Source organism: Chelonia mydas, chromosome 10 (genome assembly GCF_015237465.2).
Source record: "Chelonia mydas isolate rCheMyd1 chromosome 10, rCheMyd1.pri.v2, whole genome shotgun sequence".
Classification (NCBI taxonomy): Eukaryota; Metazoa; Chordata; order Testudines; family Cheloniidae; genus Chelonia; species Chelonia mydas.
Window position 1 is genome coordinate 20778304 of NC_051250.2, and position 17431 is coordinate 20795734.

At 41.2% G+C, this 17431-nt stretch overlaps 1 protein-coding gene across 1 annotated transcript in view; it reads right to left on the bottom strand.

Moving 5' to 3' along the window:
- The window catches only part of CPPED1 (calcineurin like phosphoesterase domain containing 1), a 91601-nt gene extending 83648 nt beyond the window's left edge, over positions 1–7953 (bottom strand). Inside the window, exon 1 of the mRNA XM_043523244.1 lies at positions 7833–7953. The gene's annotated coding sequence lies outside the window, so the exon portion shown is untranslated. The remainder of the gene's footprint in view (positions 1–7832) is intronic.
- Between the last annotated feature and the right edge of the window lie 9478 nt (positions 7954–17431).

The following is a 17431-nucleotide window of genomic DNA, read 5'->3' on the forward strand; positions in this document are numbered from 1 at the left end:
GCTTGAAATCATGCCAATCACACATTCTGTGCTTAAAGTCTCTAATCTGTTAAAACAGAGCAACACTGAAGACCAAGTGAAGGTCATGGCTGAGAATGCAATCCAGTTCATGCAACTTCTAACATGGTTTGAAAGTCGGCCAGTTTTGATTCACAAAGCATACAACAAACTGATAGATTTGATCATATGGACTGAAGATATGGCATCACAACAACTTCAGACTGCAAAGCCGAAAACAGCCTCAGACAAGAAATGTTCCAGTCAATGGCAGAAGTTAAACCAGTACTCCAGGTACCACCACCTTGGTTTAAACAGCCAGATGCCTACTTTTTGAGTGCTATTCACATTTTTTAGCTAAATTGGGTGCCTTTTCTGTGTTTTGACCCTGAGCTAACTCAAGCAATTCCTGGATGGGAGAAAGATCATGACAATGAATGTGCTGCTTACTTGACCTTTGTCAAAGAACGTCAGATGCCAGTAAAAGTAACTGAGTTTTGAGACTGTTTGTGGTTGATTTCCAAATCTCCACAAGTTGGCAAAATGCTGCCTTACAGTTCCTACCAATTCTGTGGATGAAGAACATGCAATTGTAATGTATGGACAGGTATTCACTCCATACTCCTGGAGGGAAATCTGCATCAAAGTATTAAAAATTCTGCAACAAAAATTTCAGATTCTGCATATTTTATTTGTCAAAACAACACAAAATCATACCCATTTCAATTATTTTTGGTAATTTATTTCAAAATACCTGTCAGCAAGTATGTCTAGCAATACAGACAAAAAAGATTCAGAAATTGTTTGACAAATAGATTCCTTACCAGGCATATTAATACAGAACTCTGAGTAATAATTAATTTAAACTACAACACAACTGTATTTCCCCCACCCCCAGAAGCAGTTCAAAGGCTTGGGGTAGTCAGGGGTAATGGAGGAGCTGAGGGAGAGGGAAATAATTACTGGTAAGGAGCTTGGGTGTGAACTTGGAGGGTTGCTGGGTATGGGTGGGAAAGCAGGGAACAGTTTTTTTGGGGGGTGGGGAGGGACAGTTAGTGAGCTTCCCCCATACAGACCCTGGCTGACCCCTAGCCTCTTCCATTCAGTCAGGCATGTGTGTCCCTTCACTCCCACTCAGAAACCCACTCCCCCCATCCCCATGTGGCCCTGCACCTCCTCCCCATGTGTCTCTGGGCCCCTACTCAGACACCCTCTGTCTCTATGTAGCTCTGCACCCCCTCCCCCACGTGGCCTTGCACTCTCCTCCCCCCTGTGGCCCGGTGTCTCCAATCGCATTCAGTCCCTGCTGCAGTTTGTCCTCCCTCACTAGCCCTTATCTGATCCTCCCTCCCCCCAGCAACCCATGCTGACTGTCTCCTGATCTGGCCTGCTGTAAAGCAGGCTCTCTTCCCTAGCTGGCTGGGAGCTGCTGCTGTGTTCTATCACCATAGCGCCCTCTAGGGGGCAAAAGCAGCAACTTTTCAGCAGAAGCTTTTTTCTGCACAAAAAATTAAAAATATGCATGGTTCATTAATTACGCAAGTATGCAGTGGTCTAAAATTCCCCCAGGAGTAACCCCACAGAGAGAGAAGATGTCAATTGCAACTGCTGGGGGATGCTGCATGCCATTTTATTTAGTTAAGCATAAACGTGTATTTCTAAGCTTTATGTACAACTTTGGATATTATACTTTTTAATCAATAATTTAGCAGACTTCCTTATCCAGGGCAAATTACAAAGGTAACAGTAGCACAGTACAATACTTGCATATATACTGTATGAACATGTGCAAAATTTGCTATTTATGCAGTGACCAACATGTGAAAAATGTGTGATTTCTCCATGATTTAAATTGAGCTGTAGTTACAACACTTGTGAGGGGATGGTATTTACAAAAAAAAAAAAAGTTAATAATGCTTGAAAACTGTTTTGGTGCCATATTGCAGCCACCCACTCCTATCATGATCATACACTATCCAGGAAAGAACCAATCCAGCCAGGTCCTAAGAGATGCATGCCAGCAGACCACCCTAATATTAGGAGGAAAGTAAACTGGGTGATTCAGAACAATGGTGAGCGCATAAGGTTCATGGATGACTAGAACAGGATGTGCCTAAAGAAAAATGGGATATGCCAAATCTTGAGGTCTCCATTCAGTTTTTACTAAATCCTTACTCAGGCAAAATTCCCATTGACTTCAGTGGGATCTGAGTGCGTGTGTCTGATGGTAAAATTTAGCCTAAAGCATTCAAAATTCTATATTATGAAAGCCTCCTACGTCAGTTTCAAAGGCAGCAGTTTGGCATTTGTTAACTAGGTTGAGCAGGGACCCTCCATCTGATTATGGGAGGGGAAAGTAGCTTGGGACATACTAAATAAGTGCGAGTGAGTCATTACATTGATGCTTATCCTATTCAAAGAAGACAAAGGCAAGAAATAAATCTTTACTAATTCCTGTCCTTCGATAGCAGTGAGCCTTCCACGCTCAAAGGGAGTCAAACAAATATTACTTGTTTTATTAAGCTATGAAGAAAATTAAAAATATTTTGCACCACCCAACTTGAAAATCTGTTGACCAGAACCGATCTGCTGTTGCTAAGGAGGGGACTAAAGTGACATTGATTGTTTCCACAGTTAAGAATCTACAATGTAATTGATTTTTATCTGACTCATTTAGTGTGGGCAGGCTCCATTTGTTCAAGAAACCTATAATATATTCCTTGAATCATTGTAACTCTGTGAGATATAAAAGTTGATGTAATGTGTTAAATACATTATTTAACTCAATTTGTTTTGCACACTGAATTCCCATTCTTGACACGGATACAGATTCTGTCTAGATATTGTCCATGTTTGCAATATTGTAACTGGAGTTTTGAGTGTTTAGCAAACCAAGCCCAAGGTGTCTGAAGTTGGCCACCCAAAAAAAATTGAGGCATTCCAGAGTAGAGGCTACTTCTGAAAATGTTGGTCATAATATTTTAACATACATAAATTCTTGGCCTTCCGACTGCTTATATATGTAAACTTGGGGCCCAGTCCTACAAGACTGAGCACTTCCTGCAATCTTGATTCAAGGGAAGGGTGCTGACCAGCTTACAGGTGGTGTTCAGCACCTCACAGGATTGGGCTCATTTATAGAATCCATTATAACAAAGAAGAGAAAGGACTCACTGCTAACAAATACAAAGGAGATTCTTTGCTGAATCTGCTGGATATCCTGACTCTTTTGCTCCCTACCTAAAGAGAGCCTTTGTTCCTACGGACGGACGGCACACATTGACTATACTACACAGTTAGTTAGCCATGACTACACCATTAGTTAGGCATTAGTTAACATTAGTTAGCCATGGTGCAAACCTGATGTCATTAGAAGTATTGAAGGACAACCCAAGGTACCGGGGGGGGGGGGAAAAAATCAGTTAAGTGCCTCACTGCTTTTGAAAAAAAAAAAACCACCACTAGATACCTATCTATATTTTTAGGTGCCTAAATACCTTTTTAAAAATCAGGCCCCTAAAGGCTACTACTAGGTGGCCCTGGATCAAAACCGCACATTCAAGTATCCTTAACTTTGGGAAAGATCTGAAGTTTACAGCTTGACCTGTCTAATTTTTAAATCAAGTGAACTTTCCCATTAATGACAGGTTTCAGAGTAACAGCCGTGTTAGTCTGTATTCGCAAGAAGAAAAGGAGTACTTGTGGCACCTTAGAGACTAACCAATTTATTTGAGCATGAGCTTTCGTGAGCTACAGCTCACTTCATCGGATGCATACTGTGGAAGCTGCAGAAGACATTATATACACACAGAGACCATGAAACAATACCTCCTCCCACCCCACTCTCCTGCTGGTAATAGCTTATCTAAAGTGATCCAGCTGGAAATGGCCCAACTTGATGATCACTTTAGATAAGCTATTACCAGCAGGAGAGTGGGGTGGGAGGAGGTATTGTTTCATGGTCTCTGTGTGTATATAATGTCTTCTGCAGCTTCCACAGTATGCATCCGATGAAGTGAACTGTAGCTCACGAAAGCTCATGCTCAAATAAATTGGTTAGTCTCTAAGGTGCCACAAGTACTCCTTTTCTTTTTCCCATTAATGTGCAAGGTTAATCTAGCAAAAGAAGATGATTTAGTTTTGGCTTTTGTGTGCATGGTCCATCTTGCTTTCTCAGATTCCTTTCTCCTTTGTTGATAAAAAGACATTTTATTGGGGGGAAAAATGATTAAAGTGCAGTTGCTATTTCTGAAATGGCAAAAGAAAAAGATTCAAATAATCAGCCCTCAGATCCTTTTTTGATCTAGACATGTAGAGAAATCCTCTCAGATTGGATAGGATACATTGTTTTATTACAGGTGACCTGCAAAGAGGGCTGAGACTTTTCTTTCTCCCCACCTCTTCAAAAAGAGGATTTCTATTTTCCATGGCTTGGTTTTACCTTAGAAATATCATTTATGTTAATTCTAGTCTTTGCTGGAGAATACTTTGCAGGTCACCTGTTTAGACAAATAATTCTGTTTGAGAAGTATATGCATCATTAACATTGGATACACCAAATTAAAGAACAGAAGCATTAAAGCACATTCACTTAGGAGGAGTTCTTGCCTTAGTGAGGGCAGAAGAAAGGATAGAGGATTCAAAGAACAAGATGCAGAGAGCCTAAGCAGACAGGGCAGAGCCCCTACGGGACTGTCCTCTTAGGGACTGGATGGAGTTACAGCCAGGGTGTTGCGGGAAAACTTGCTTCCACCAGCCATATACCCCTTTTGTAGGAGTTGGCCACAAGAGCTGCCATGGCTGCTTAGTCTCCCTTTAGGCTGTAGCCTCACCCCTAGATTGCAGCAGCAGCTAGAGAGAAGCTCTGCTGCTACTTCAAGTTGGGGGATGGGGGAAGGGATTCTGTCCCTCCAACATTTACAGCATTCCCCTCTGCATTGCCCATTTACTCAAGCAGTGTTCTGAATGTGTAACAGCTATTAACACACTATGTACTTACTTTACCAAGTGTTTTATCAGTATAACCACTAACAAACAGAACCCATATGTTAATCACTGAACCTCCTGAAACAGAAGGCCCATCTATTGAAACATACATATATTTTGCTATGGCTTTTCTATCCTTTAATACATTGGATGTGCTGGATATCTTGCAGAACAAAATACTTCTCTGTAATTAAAACTGGAAATGAACAAAAGCAACTATTCTGGGAAAATCACAGATTAAATTAAGCACAAATGACCCATCTGAGGTCTTTACAACTCAGGTAATGACTGAAGAAAATGAATTAAGAGACTGATGGACTCAGAATGGATAATTGATATTATAAACATTTTAGTTTAATTTACAAAAAATAGGATTGCAGAATTAAATATTACTTGATGTTTTCTGTGTTCCAGTGTTGACTACCTTCCAGCTTTGCTCGAGCTTCTGTTGCAGAGAATTTCAAGCACCCTTTCTATTTCATTAAGGATAATTCTTAACAAATGTAAGCTTCCATTTTCAATATTATCTTAGTGATAAATAATAGTATTTTTCACTTCTCTAGGTTCCTTCATCCAAAGATCTCAAACTGTGTTACAAACCTTGAATAAAGGGAGAAGAGAGAGGAGATCCTTATGCTCCATGGAATCCCATAGTGACGCAGTCACACAGGCGAAAGATGACAACACACAGAGGATGAGTTTTACACAGCAGGCTGATTTATTAATTCATTTAATAACTGGGGTGAACAGTACCCCAAGCCCTACCAGGCAGAAACAATGGTTAAATGCAGGAGGGCATGGCTCTATGCCATAACTTCAATAGAGATAAGGCACCCTTGGCCTAATGCCTTAATCCATCCAATTGATTCAGACAGATATTTCTATCTTCCACCACCTGCCTTCATACCAGGGAATGAGGATAGAGATGAGGGGTGCCCTAATCTGTGCTAAACTTTCCCTCATCCCATATTTGCCGGAGCCCTCCTTTCTGTGTGCCATACTCGGATTTACACCATGAACACTGAACTGTCAATTCTCCCAACCTTGTACTGGAATGAGGCAGGAGGATTGGGGGAGAGGGGAGCAACCAGCCAGTATTAAAAGGGTAAAACACGCAACCTTCCCATTTCCCTGGCAGACTGAACTAGCATCTGAGGGAATTACTTCCTCCCTACTGGCCTGAGACAGCAGGGGCACTTCTAAAAATAGAAGCATGCAAAAGTATATGCACATTTTTGCACCACTGATTTAGACGTGCAAATCCTCCTGATGTTCCACCTTGTATTTAGCTGTGACACTAAGTACCTTTCCCAGACTTGAAGAAGAGCTCTGTGTAGCTCAAAAGTTTGTCTCCCTCACCAACAGACATTGGATCAATAAAGGATATTACTTCACCCACCTTGTCTCTCTTATTCCAGAAGTTGCTGTATAATGGACTGCACTTGAATTTACAAACTAGTTCCTTGAAAGGGAGTCTGACAACAGAAATATGCTATAGCTTTAGAGAGATTTTTTTTCTTTAAACAGAATCTTATTTGTTTTTTCAGTCCATCACTCCTAGCAGTGAAATGCTTGCATCCCTTAGCCTAAAAATTGAGCCACTACCAATTGAAGTGAGAGGTTAGGTAATTCGCTGTCTCTGATGTGTCACCTCTCACTGGACACTACTCAGTCATCTCTGCCAGAAATTATGTATCTCTGGAGATCATAAAAAAAAACTTGTGAAATTGTTTAGTCTTTGGAAGGCACCAGATTTCACCAAATGGCGGGTGTTTTCAAAATCCACTCTGGGTGGAAATCTGCTGGCTTCCCTGTAATGTCTCCCCCATCCATTCAAGCCACACAAGTTCTATATTCTATTATGTCAGTATATTCAGTGGGCCTGCTGGTCAGAAGTTCTGAGCATACACAATTCTGTGGAACATATTTCAGGAATGAAGTATAACCATTTCCCGCAAAGTGCCCTTAATATAAGCTTGCTTGCCATGTGGCCCTTTCTTGGTTTTAGTTATGAGAAAGCATTCTTCTTTAAATGAGAAAACAACTGACCAGATTCTCCAGTCTCTTACCCTACCATCTGTAAAACACATATAACCCTTATATAGGGGTTTATTTCAGGCTTACAGCCCATTATTAAGCTCGTTAGAAATATATATATTTTTCTATTAATTTGTTGAGCTGTTACACTGCTTTTGTACTAACCATAAGTTTCAACTATGTCCACAGGAACGCTAGGCAGAGAGGCCTCTACAGGACATATAAGTGTTCAGATATTAAAGTGATGCATGCTTTGGAAATTCTTAAAATAGTTGGACAGCCTGACAAAATGGATCAGGCCCGGTTGTTGGTGCTGTCCTAGGAGCTGTAGGCAAAGATAGGATATGATGTCTTCCCACCTCATTGTATGTACTAGAATCCTGTGTATAGCCAGTGAAAAAATTCTCAGGCAGCTGGTTTACCCTGACATCTCTCAGATTCTCTCACTATTGCACTTACGCTATTACAGGTTCCCAAATGATAGCAGCATACCATTTCTGCTGGTGTTTGTATCACCCTGGAGATTAATGATATCTTTCACAAAACATTTCTAAAAATCTATAGTGCAAATGTAACATGCCCAAGTGTTAAATGAAGCTGTTATGAAGGAAACAGACTTTAATGTACATGAGTAAAAATAGGCTTTAACTCCCTTTGAATGTCTTCTGTTGCTGAATATTATGGGGGTAATAGATTTTATCAGTGGATGTTACTTGTCTCCTTATTAGTACATTCCTACCATTGCTGGGAGATGATCACATTCAAAATACTTTCACTATACAGCAGGCAAGAAACAAATTAAACTCACTTACCAATGCTCCAGATGGGCTCACACCATTAAAAGTATTTTTCACTGTTGTCATTTGGTTGCAAGTATATGTAGCAGGCAGTATATAGAAGTGGTGTTGTCTTAAAGCGAAGGACTGAGCAGGAGAGGAACTCTAGATGCAAAGCTTGCCTGAATTGCAAGTTCACTGTGTGACCCTGAGGAGTGGGGGCGGGGGGCAGGAAATAAATCACTTTATGTCCTTGTTCCTTAGTCATACCAGCTGTAAAACCTGATAGGATCCCACTAAAAGCCAAAATCATTTGAGATTGAGAGACCAACCAATTAAAACACACAAACCCTGTAGGGCAGGGGTTCTCAATCTTTCTCTCCCCCCCCCCCCACCCCAAAACTTGCTATAAAAACTCCATGGCCCACCTGTGCCACAATAGCTGATTTTCTGCATATAAAAGCCAGGGCTGGCATTTGGGGGTAGCAAGCAGGGCAGTTGTGTGGGGCCCCATGCCACAAGGGTGCTCACGAAGCTACATTGCTCAGGCTTCAGCTTCAGCCCTGGGTGGTGGGGCTCAGGGACCTGTGCTTCAGCCCCATGCAGTGGGGCTTCGGCTTTCTACCCTGGACTCCAGCGAGTAATGCTGGCCCTGCTTGGAGGCCCCCCCGAGACCTGCTTGAGAACTACTGCTGTAGGTTACTAAGTATCCTAAACTCCCTAGCTTTTAGCACCTAGCAGTATGTGCTCAGCACCTCATGGGATTGGACCTTATTTTTATGATTTCTCTTTCACTGGGTAAATGTTAGACAACCATGGCATTTAAAAGTGTTATCCTGTTGTTGCTGAGAGGTCATGGTCTTCCATTAGTTCTAATATGAAATACTCTGTTTAGAATGGTACAAGTCTATTCTAACACTGCAGTCGCAAGTAAAGAGCATCCCCACCTCATTGTGATAGTGGAGTGTTTCCAGAGCGACTCTCTGGCTAATAGGGCTCTGAGAAGCATATTCCCACCATGAAGTTTCAGAAGAGAGTTCAGAAATGTGATGCAACTACATGGGGAAACCAAATACATCACCTCTTGTGGTTTCCGGGGAGGGGTCAACAAAAATGTTACCGCCACCTTTAACATCATGCATTTGAGTGCAATGGGCATCCAGAACTGTATCAGAACTTGAAAAAGTTCTTCGAGGAAAATATCTCTGTTGCTGCTATACAAGAAACAAAGCTTTCTAACAAACAAAGTGTATCTATTATGGGTTTTGACTGCTTGAGAAAGGAATGCAGGGGATGAGCTGGTGGAGGTCTGATGTTTATTGTTAGGGAGACAAACATGAAAGAGATATGGAAATGTAGGAGATGACAGTGATACAAGCCAACTTAGTATGCATGTTCAAGTTTGGGGGTGAGGAGTTAAGAGTTATCAATGTCTAACATCCTGATGTCAGCCCAACTGATAAAAACAATCTTGTGATAGCATTGGGAAACTATCATCTGTGGAGATTTCAATGCCCAAAGTGAAGTTTTTGGGGGAACAGAATGAATGATTTGAATGGAACTTTGCTGGGTGGCATTATTGCTGACAATGATTTAGTTGTCTTGAATGATGGCACTCTGACTTATACGTCAAGATCACATGGCACACAGTCAGCATTAGATACGACTGGTAACCAGCAGCATGTCCATGAGCTGCACATGGAATGTTTTGGAGGATGTTGGATGTACTCACTTGTTGGAATAGGAAGATAGTCAGCTTTCAGTTGATAAATAGGAGGTAGAGCTTTCATAAAGTGACTAGCCCTATTTTAAAGTTGAGAATTTTATTCCTCAAACACCTATGAAATTTAACCTTGAAAAAAACCTCATTCTTTTTTTTCTGCACAGCAGATTAAAAACAGTAAAAAAAGGAGCATCCCAAAAGGAAGAAATGGGTCCCATGCTGGACTGATACTGGCATGAAAAAAATCTTAAAGAAAGGAATCTAGTTTCATTGGAAGTTGAACAGACCCTGGAGATGAAGGGGACAGTTGAAAATGAAATGAAGCCTCAAAAGAGGTCACCGTGACAATAGATGAAGACAGTAGGAAGAGATTTGTAAAGGGCTGGATCCTCAGATTAAAAGATCTGTGGATGATACTGAAGTGAACTGAGAACAAACAAACAGACTAAGGTTTGCAATTTAAAAAAACCCCACCAAAATCCCCAAAAGTGGAGGTGTTGTGGAATTAGATGACAAAAAGGCTGCAAATATGCTGGTCGATCATTACACCAAGACTAGTAGGCTCATGTATAATGATAAGGATAGGGCCGTTGCAAAATATGACAGATAAATTATTCAGGAGGAAAGATGGAGAATTAAACGTGCACATATATCTGAGTACCATGGCTTTAGAAAGATCTGTCATATGTGAGTAACAAGTTCTAATACGGAAGCTCAAACCACGCAAGTCACGTGGGCTGGACCGCCTCTATGGCCATGTGATAAAGCACCTTGGGAAGAAAGTTAAAATCATAAGAACATAAGAATGGTGATACTGGGTTAGATGGACTATTGATCTGACCCAGTATCCCTATCTTCCGACAGTGGCCTATGCCAGGTGCTTCAAAGGGAATGAACAGAATAGGTGATCATCAAATGATCCATCATCTGTCAAGGGAAATATTAGCTGGAATAAATGGTCAAAAGATCCTCTCTTACCAAAACATCTCAGAAAATAGCATCCACTATCATGAGACTGCAGATGGGACTCACTGTAAGAATGAAAATCAACAGATGGAACCAAGCTATAAACCACTCTGCAAGATGTGTCAGGTGTAGGCTTTAAAACCTGCCCACATTTTAAATGTCATTGTAAGGAAAGTAAAGCCTTTTGGATTGGACACCTTGGATCAAACCCTTAAAAAAAAAACCTGGATGAGATGCCAAATTCATTCTTGAAATTCATGGTTTGATAGGATTATTGCAGAACAAGACAACAAAAAACAATTCTACAGTTCATTCCAAATCAGACCTTATATTTACCACAATGGGATAATAACTCCTGGATGGACTGCAGGACCAAGACAATGTATTATACTTAGATTCATTGCAGCCAAAAAAGGTCACTCTTAATAATGGTGTTCTGCTCCCAGTGACAAATCAGGGGTATGATTTGTGACTCTCTCAATTTCTCCCCAGCAGACTGTATTAGAGGAAGACATCCAAATAATTTAGAATTGCCCAGAATGACAGGCTATGCTGTCTCTGTAAATCAAACTCCATTCTCTTTGTTTGTTTTACTAATAGAATATCATCAATACGCATGGAGATATTTTAAAGGTCATGTTCTGGCCTCTCTATGATGAGCAGTGCAAGGGGGATTTGTGGAGTGGTGGCAAACATGATGAGGGCCTCTCAGGCATTTGGGCAAATGCAGAGAGTGACTAAGATTACTGTGGGAAGAAGACATGGCTGAGAGCTCCATACACCTGCTGCTGAAAGGTGAGGCATTTGCATCTCCGAGCATCTGTTTCAAAATACTGAGATATACAGAAGGTCAGGAAAGCCCTGACCGCATCCCCACCCCACCTGTCCACAGTTTGCAGAACTACTTGATGTAATAGAGCTCTTTAATTGTCAGGGGTTTGGCTAATGTCAGCATTTATGTGGCCTGCTAGGCGGCAGAAATTTCTCCCTCCCCTGCTTTTTCTGGGGTGCCTGCATTTGACAGAATAGATCTTTATCTATGACGGAGCTTGGTTCTTTGATTCCTATCAACCGTTCCCATTAATGAGAATGCTGTATTAGAGTTCCTGTGCAATGCGTCCTCAAGTCTTATGTTCCGGGGGCGGGAGGGAAGCCAGCAGGGTATGTTTCCAATGCAATTTAAAAAATGTGGCAGCAAGTCTCAGAGCCCAGATCAGCTGACTCGGGCTCAGGCTGCAGGGCTACAAAATTGCCATGTAGCAATTTGGGCTCAGGAGCCCAAAACCACTAAACTGCAACTTTATAGCCCTGCAGCCTGATCTTTGCAAACCTGAGTCATCTGGCCATGGCTCTTTCATTGCAGTGTGGACACACAAAAATTCTGGCTTCTCAGTGACATTTCTAGGATTTAACATTTTGGGTGAGATGGAATTGTAATGACTTTTCCTATGGAATTGGAGTTCTGCACTAGAGATGAGACATTTTAGAATTGTATTTTAGTAACATGTCAGGGCCCTCATCTCATAATTCAGGGACTAAAATACCCATTAGCTACAGCAGAACTCCTGTTGATGTCAATGGAATTTTCAGGCATGGAGTTGGGGGAAGTATATGGCCCTAAATATTAATAATAATCCTTGGTAAATGAATTGAAAACATGTGCAGTGCATTCTGCTTCTGGTTCCTGGATTGTGGCCACTTGATAATGTGTTACTTTGATAAGAGATGGGGGGCGGGGGGGCAGGGAAGAACAGGGGGAAGCATAGCTCTTCTATAAAAGTGGTATCTGTCTCAGAAGATATTCCTCTGGAGTTTTCACAAGCTCCCTAAAGCTAAAACTAATACACTCAACACATTATGACACAAATATGGAGTTGCCTGTAATAATTTATCAGTATTATGTGCTGATCTGGTTATTGTGATGTTTACTGTAAGCATATATTGAGTTAATTCAGTAGCAGGATTGTCAGAAAGGGGTGGAGATAGATCCTGAAGTACACTGTTCAAGCAAACACTAAAGCTAGACACTGCTAGAGCCATTCACTTTGCTGTGTTACCGCCAACACCCTGCTGAGATCACTGGGCTAGTTCAAGAGGTAGAGCCTGAGTTTATGGAGACAGAAGAACCAAAATCCCAAGAAACTAGGACTAAGGATTTCTGGGTGGATATAAGTGACTGTCTCTTTAGGGAGGGACAGTTACTGTTGTGGAACAGAAGAGACTGACTGACACACACAAGCAGCTAGGTCTGCCACACCACCTTCACAGGATACTAGGTCTTTAGGTAAGGTAGACATGCAAATAGACCTTTTGTTGTTTTAAAATCCTCTCTCTCATGTTATACTTTGTTCCTATTGTTAAGATTAACCAGTATTTTGGTTAGAGAAGGCTGGCTGATCATTGTATATACTACTGGACACAAGATCCTTAAGGGGAGACCTACAGGTACTCAGCATAGCTGGATCTGTTGGGTAAGGTGGTAGCCCAGAACCCAGTCTAAGAGCGGGGGGCAACTATGTGAATCCAACCCAGTAGAGGTAAAGGTATGAGACCTGATACCTGTGAGGGTGCGCTTTGAAAGATCAGAGAGAGTTCAGAGGTGGAGCTATCCTTGGAATTGTGACAGGTTGATTAAGCTCATTCAGAATAGAAGCTGGAGCAATTAAACCTAGGCACTTGGACTGTACAGTAATTTACAGGGCAAACTATGGGGATGAACAACACAGTAACATCCTAAAAATAGTGAACAACATGATCAACATTTTTGCTGAACACAGTAGGATGGATTCATCAGCCACAATAATTTCTTTGATTAACTTTGTGTTGAAATTTCATAAACAGAGAAGTACAACAGTCATACAGTATAATTATTACAGTGTGAAACAGGCATGAATTAGAACAAGATACTTTTTGTCAGTGGGCAAGTAAATTCAGAGTGTCAGGAAATATTCCCACACCAGGTGCTAGGAATTATGTGCCTATACTCTACTGCAGTACAGAGCACAGGCTGACTATTAATATATTTATAGCTGAACAAGGTATGGAGGGAATATTTAACATGTTTAATTATTCAGATAAAGGAACTAATTGACTGTGCTTCTCTTGCAGTTCTATCGGTTTTCTAAACTTAAGAAATGCTTAGGATGTTATAAGTATATAGGAGAAAGTTATGAAAAAAAATTTACAGCAGGAAAAAAGTCTTAATGACTTACATTATGGTGTATACAATGTCATTAGGAACTACAAGCTCATAAAGCATGATATAACCCTAAGTATTTAAGCCTGTAGAAAAAAACCCAGATAAATCCATGTTTTTCTTAGAGTATTGGTTGGTGGCATTTGGGCATTAATCTCCCTTATCGGAGCTTTTGTGAAGGTAGCAAAACCAAACAATTTATACTTTGTTGATGTTAAGGTCAGCAGATAATTTTTGTTATTAAGTCTGTGGCAAAGACAGAAGTTGAAAATAAAATGATCTGTAGAGGTCCATTTCCTAGAAATCATTTTTTTGTATTCACCTCATGGCATTTACAGTTAAAGTGTATTTTTTCAGATAGCCGATGCCTCAGGTTCAGCCACTGATACTGCATTGCTACACTTAGACCCTAAAAATGTTGATTTTTCTAGGTCTTGACTAAGAACCACCTCCCTCTTTTTCCTCATTATTTCACCCTGGGCTGAGATGATCACAGTGTTTCCATTGAATGCAGCTGTCTTGTGAGTTGCAGATGATGAGGGAGTTAGATTTGTAACCCACTGAATGCCTTAAAGGGAAAGACCTTCTTGAATATGACCTGGTACTGAGTGGAGAGCTGGGGTGCACAGAAAATTGATATGATGCATGTCAGTTTCAAGGCAACTACACCTGTATTCCCCTACCAGAGTCCAGCAAGGGCACCCACTTCAGTTTTCTGGCTCCTAGCAGTCACCTCTCTTAGGCAGAGACCCACATCTCATTTCCTCCTAACAGGAAATTTTAAGGCTGCACCACTCCCTGCCTTTCTCTGTGATATCCCCAGCAAGCCAGACTGCTTAGAAAGGCCAGCACCTGTGCTTTGCTTTTTCTCTGAGGCCTACAGTTATAAGTTACTGCATAGTTCCTTTTAAGCAAGCACATTATTCTTAAGGTAAAAGTATTCCAGAGAAAACATTAGAACAATAAAAGAACCTACATGCATGCTAAAAAGTTTACTAGATGTAACCCCCAACTCCAACCTAGGGGGGTCTTGTAATTTTTAGTCCTTCCAACCCACAACTGAGTTTTCCCTGTGATTACAAGTTCATCCATCTTAGATCCTGAACCAAACTGAATCAGGGCTTTCAGTCTAAGATCAGCCTATTTATCCAAAAGTCCTTTCTTTGTCTATAGATCTCTGGAGAATCCAGTGTCAACCAGACTATGTGAGCCTTCCCAAGAAGTGGTACCTCTCTGGAGAGGTTATGACCTTAATCATTCCCTATTGTTTTTAACTTCCTGGAGGTGATATTGGTCAACATGTAAAATAGTTATTTTCTCTGGGATAAATGTGATGGAATAAGTAGAGATTTTGCTATACTACTTGTAGAATTGGATTTAACAGTTAATGTTTCTCTTTCAGTAAGAATCAGGATATATCAAATTTACTATGCAGTTTTTTTATTTCAATGTGTAACATACATATCAGTAATGTGTATAATGTATTCCTTTCTGAATTTCAAACTGCACAGCACCTTGTTGTCTTCACCAGTATTCAAGCACTTTTAAACCTAATCTAACATGACACTATAGTGCTCAATTTCCGGTAAAAATGTCAAGGAATTCTCATTTGAATCCATTCTTTAGAATACCTCTGCTGAGCCACTAGCAATATAGCATTAGGGTGACCAGAAGTCCCAATTTTATAGCAACAGTCTCACTATTTGGGACTTTGTCTTATATAGGTGCCAACTCCTATTCCACACTTGCTATCTAGTCACCCTATGTAGCATGCATAATTATAGCTAGATGATGTCCAAGATGGGCATCATCATATTTTCTGCTGGAACATAATGATGGGGAAGCTGGTATTGTGCTAGTTCCCCCCAGAAAACTGAAGCTAATTTGCTAAAGAAATGGTCAAATTAAATTGGAAGTCAGATTCATTTAGAAATCTTTTTTCAGATAAGCTGGAGTCAAACAGTTTAAATATTAGTACAGTACACAGATGGTAAATAATGTAGTATAAATTGAATAATCATATAAACTGGATGTTTATATAGCTCAGATAATCTTTAGTGGGCATGGACAATCTTGTCTGTCCCACATGTAACTGTGTTCATCACATTCATTTGACTTCACATACATGTGTTCAACTACAGTGTTTGCTGAATCATATGTCAACAGCAACATGAGACTACATCGCTTTGAGGGTTTTATGGGCCTTAAATAGTGCATAGGTATAGTGCTGCCTCTCTACACAGGGGTGAAATCCAATCCTACAGCAGAGCTTTGCAAGCTGCTTTTGCTGGACATGTACTGAGAGGGCCCTTCTACTTTAAGGCATTAACCACTGAATCCTATACAGCAGGCTAACAGGGTGGCATTCACCTTTCATGAGACCCCTTCTAGTCAGGTGTATCTGCAGTCTACAAGCCCTGCCCTGGTATCAGGGCCATACCCCGAGGGCTTCCTCCCTGCAGGTAATGGTTTTCCCCTCTTGGTCTGTTCTGGCCTCAGCTCTCCAGCTGTGCCACTACAGATCCCCTTCTGGGTATTTATCACTGTCTGACTGTAGGCCACTTCACCCAAAAGCCTGTGGTGGGAGGGGGGAAGGGAAGAGACCCAGGCCCACCCACTACTCAAAGGCCCCACCCAGGGACCCTAAAAATAGCAGACACATGCCACTGTATCCCTTTAGCATAACTGCTTTCAGCTCCCTGGGCTACTTCCCCACAGCCACAGCCTTCACTGATGCTGCACCCTTACCATAGGGCTCTCCTTCATTCACGCCCAGCAGCCAGCAAGGAGCTCATCCTTCCTTCCCTAATCCCTGCCAGCATTGAACTGTCCATGGTGCAGCCATTCCCTTCCAAGAGCACCCTTTGTACTCCTCTGGCTCCAGCAAGGAACTGATTGGATTTGGTTCTGCAGTTCCTTTTTATAGGGCTCACATGGGCCCTGATTGGCTGCTCCCTGTAGCCTCTCTGATTGGCTAGCCCTTTGCAGCCTCTCTAGGCCACTTGGAGGACATAGCACCATTGCTCCTTTCCAGGGATGCATGTGGCAGGACCCAGAGGTCTCCAGCAGGGGGCCCCTGGGCCTAGCCCATGACAAGCAGGCTTGATATGTGATATGATATTTGAAATCCACATAAAATTGTAAATAAAGACAAGACACTTGTGTTGTAAAAGGTTGGAATGCCTTGACCTGGAGAAGCATCTGTTTCTTAGCTGTTGGCTAAAGTAATGATATAATAAACAAACTGGTAGCAGAACTTCCAGTATGTGCTTCAAAGGCAAAAATAAGTCTGTGTGGGGAAACTGAGCTGTTTTCTCCCTTACCATTCCTCATTAGGGAAATAAGCACCACCTGATTTAATACAAAGCAAGAAACTGATAATTTTTTAATGCCAAGAGAGAGATGGGAGATAGAGATTACTCTTCTGACTTCTATTAGGTCTTGGTCATTGGACTCTGGTTTAAAAAAAAGTTATGCTACCAGTACCAAAGCTTTGATTTCCATATTTTAATACTAACTGAACTCAGGATAAAAACCAGTTAATCAGAATTTTGCAATTCTTGCAGATACAGGACCAAATTCACTCCTGGTGAAAGGGTGTGCTAATCCCATTTAATCAATTAAAATTGCACCCATTTTTATTTGCCTCACTGTTTGCCTTTTTCTTATCTTATGAATATAATTGTTTTGGAATCATCCAGCAATTTGCCCAATACAGTGCCTTAGTAACTAATTATACCATTTGAAAAG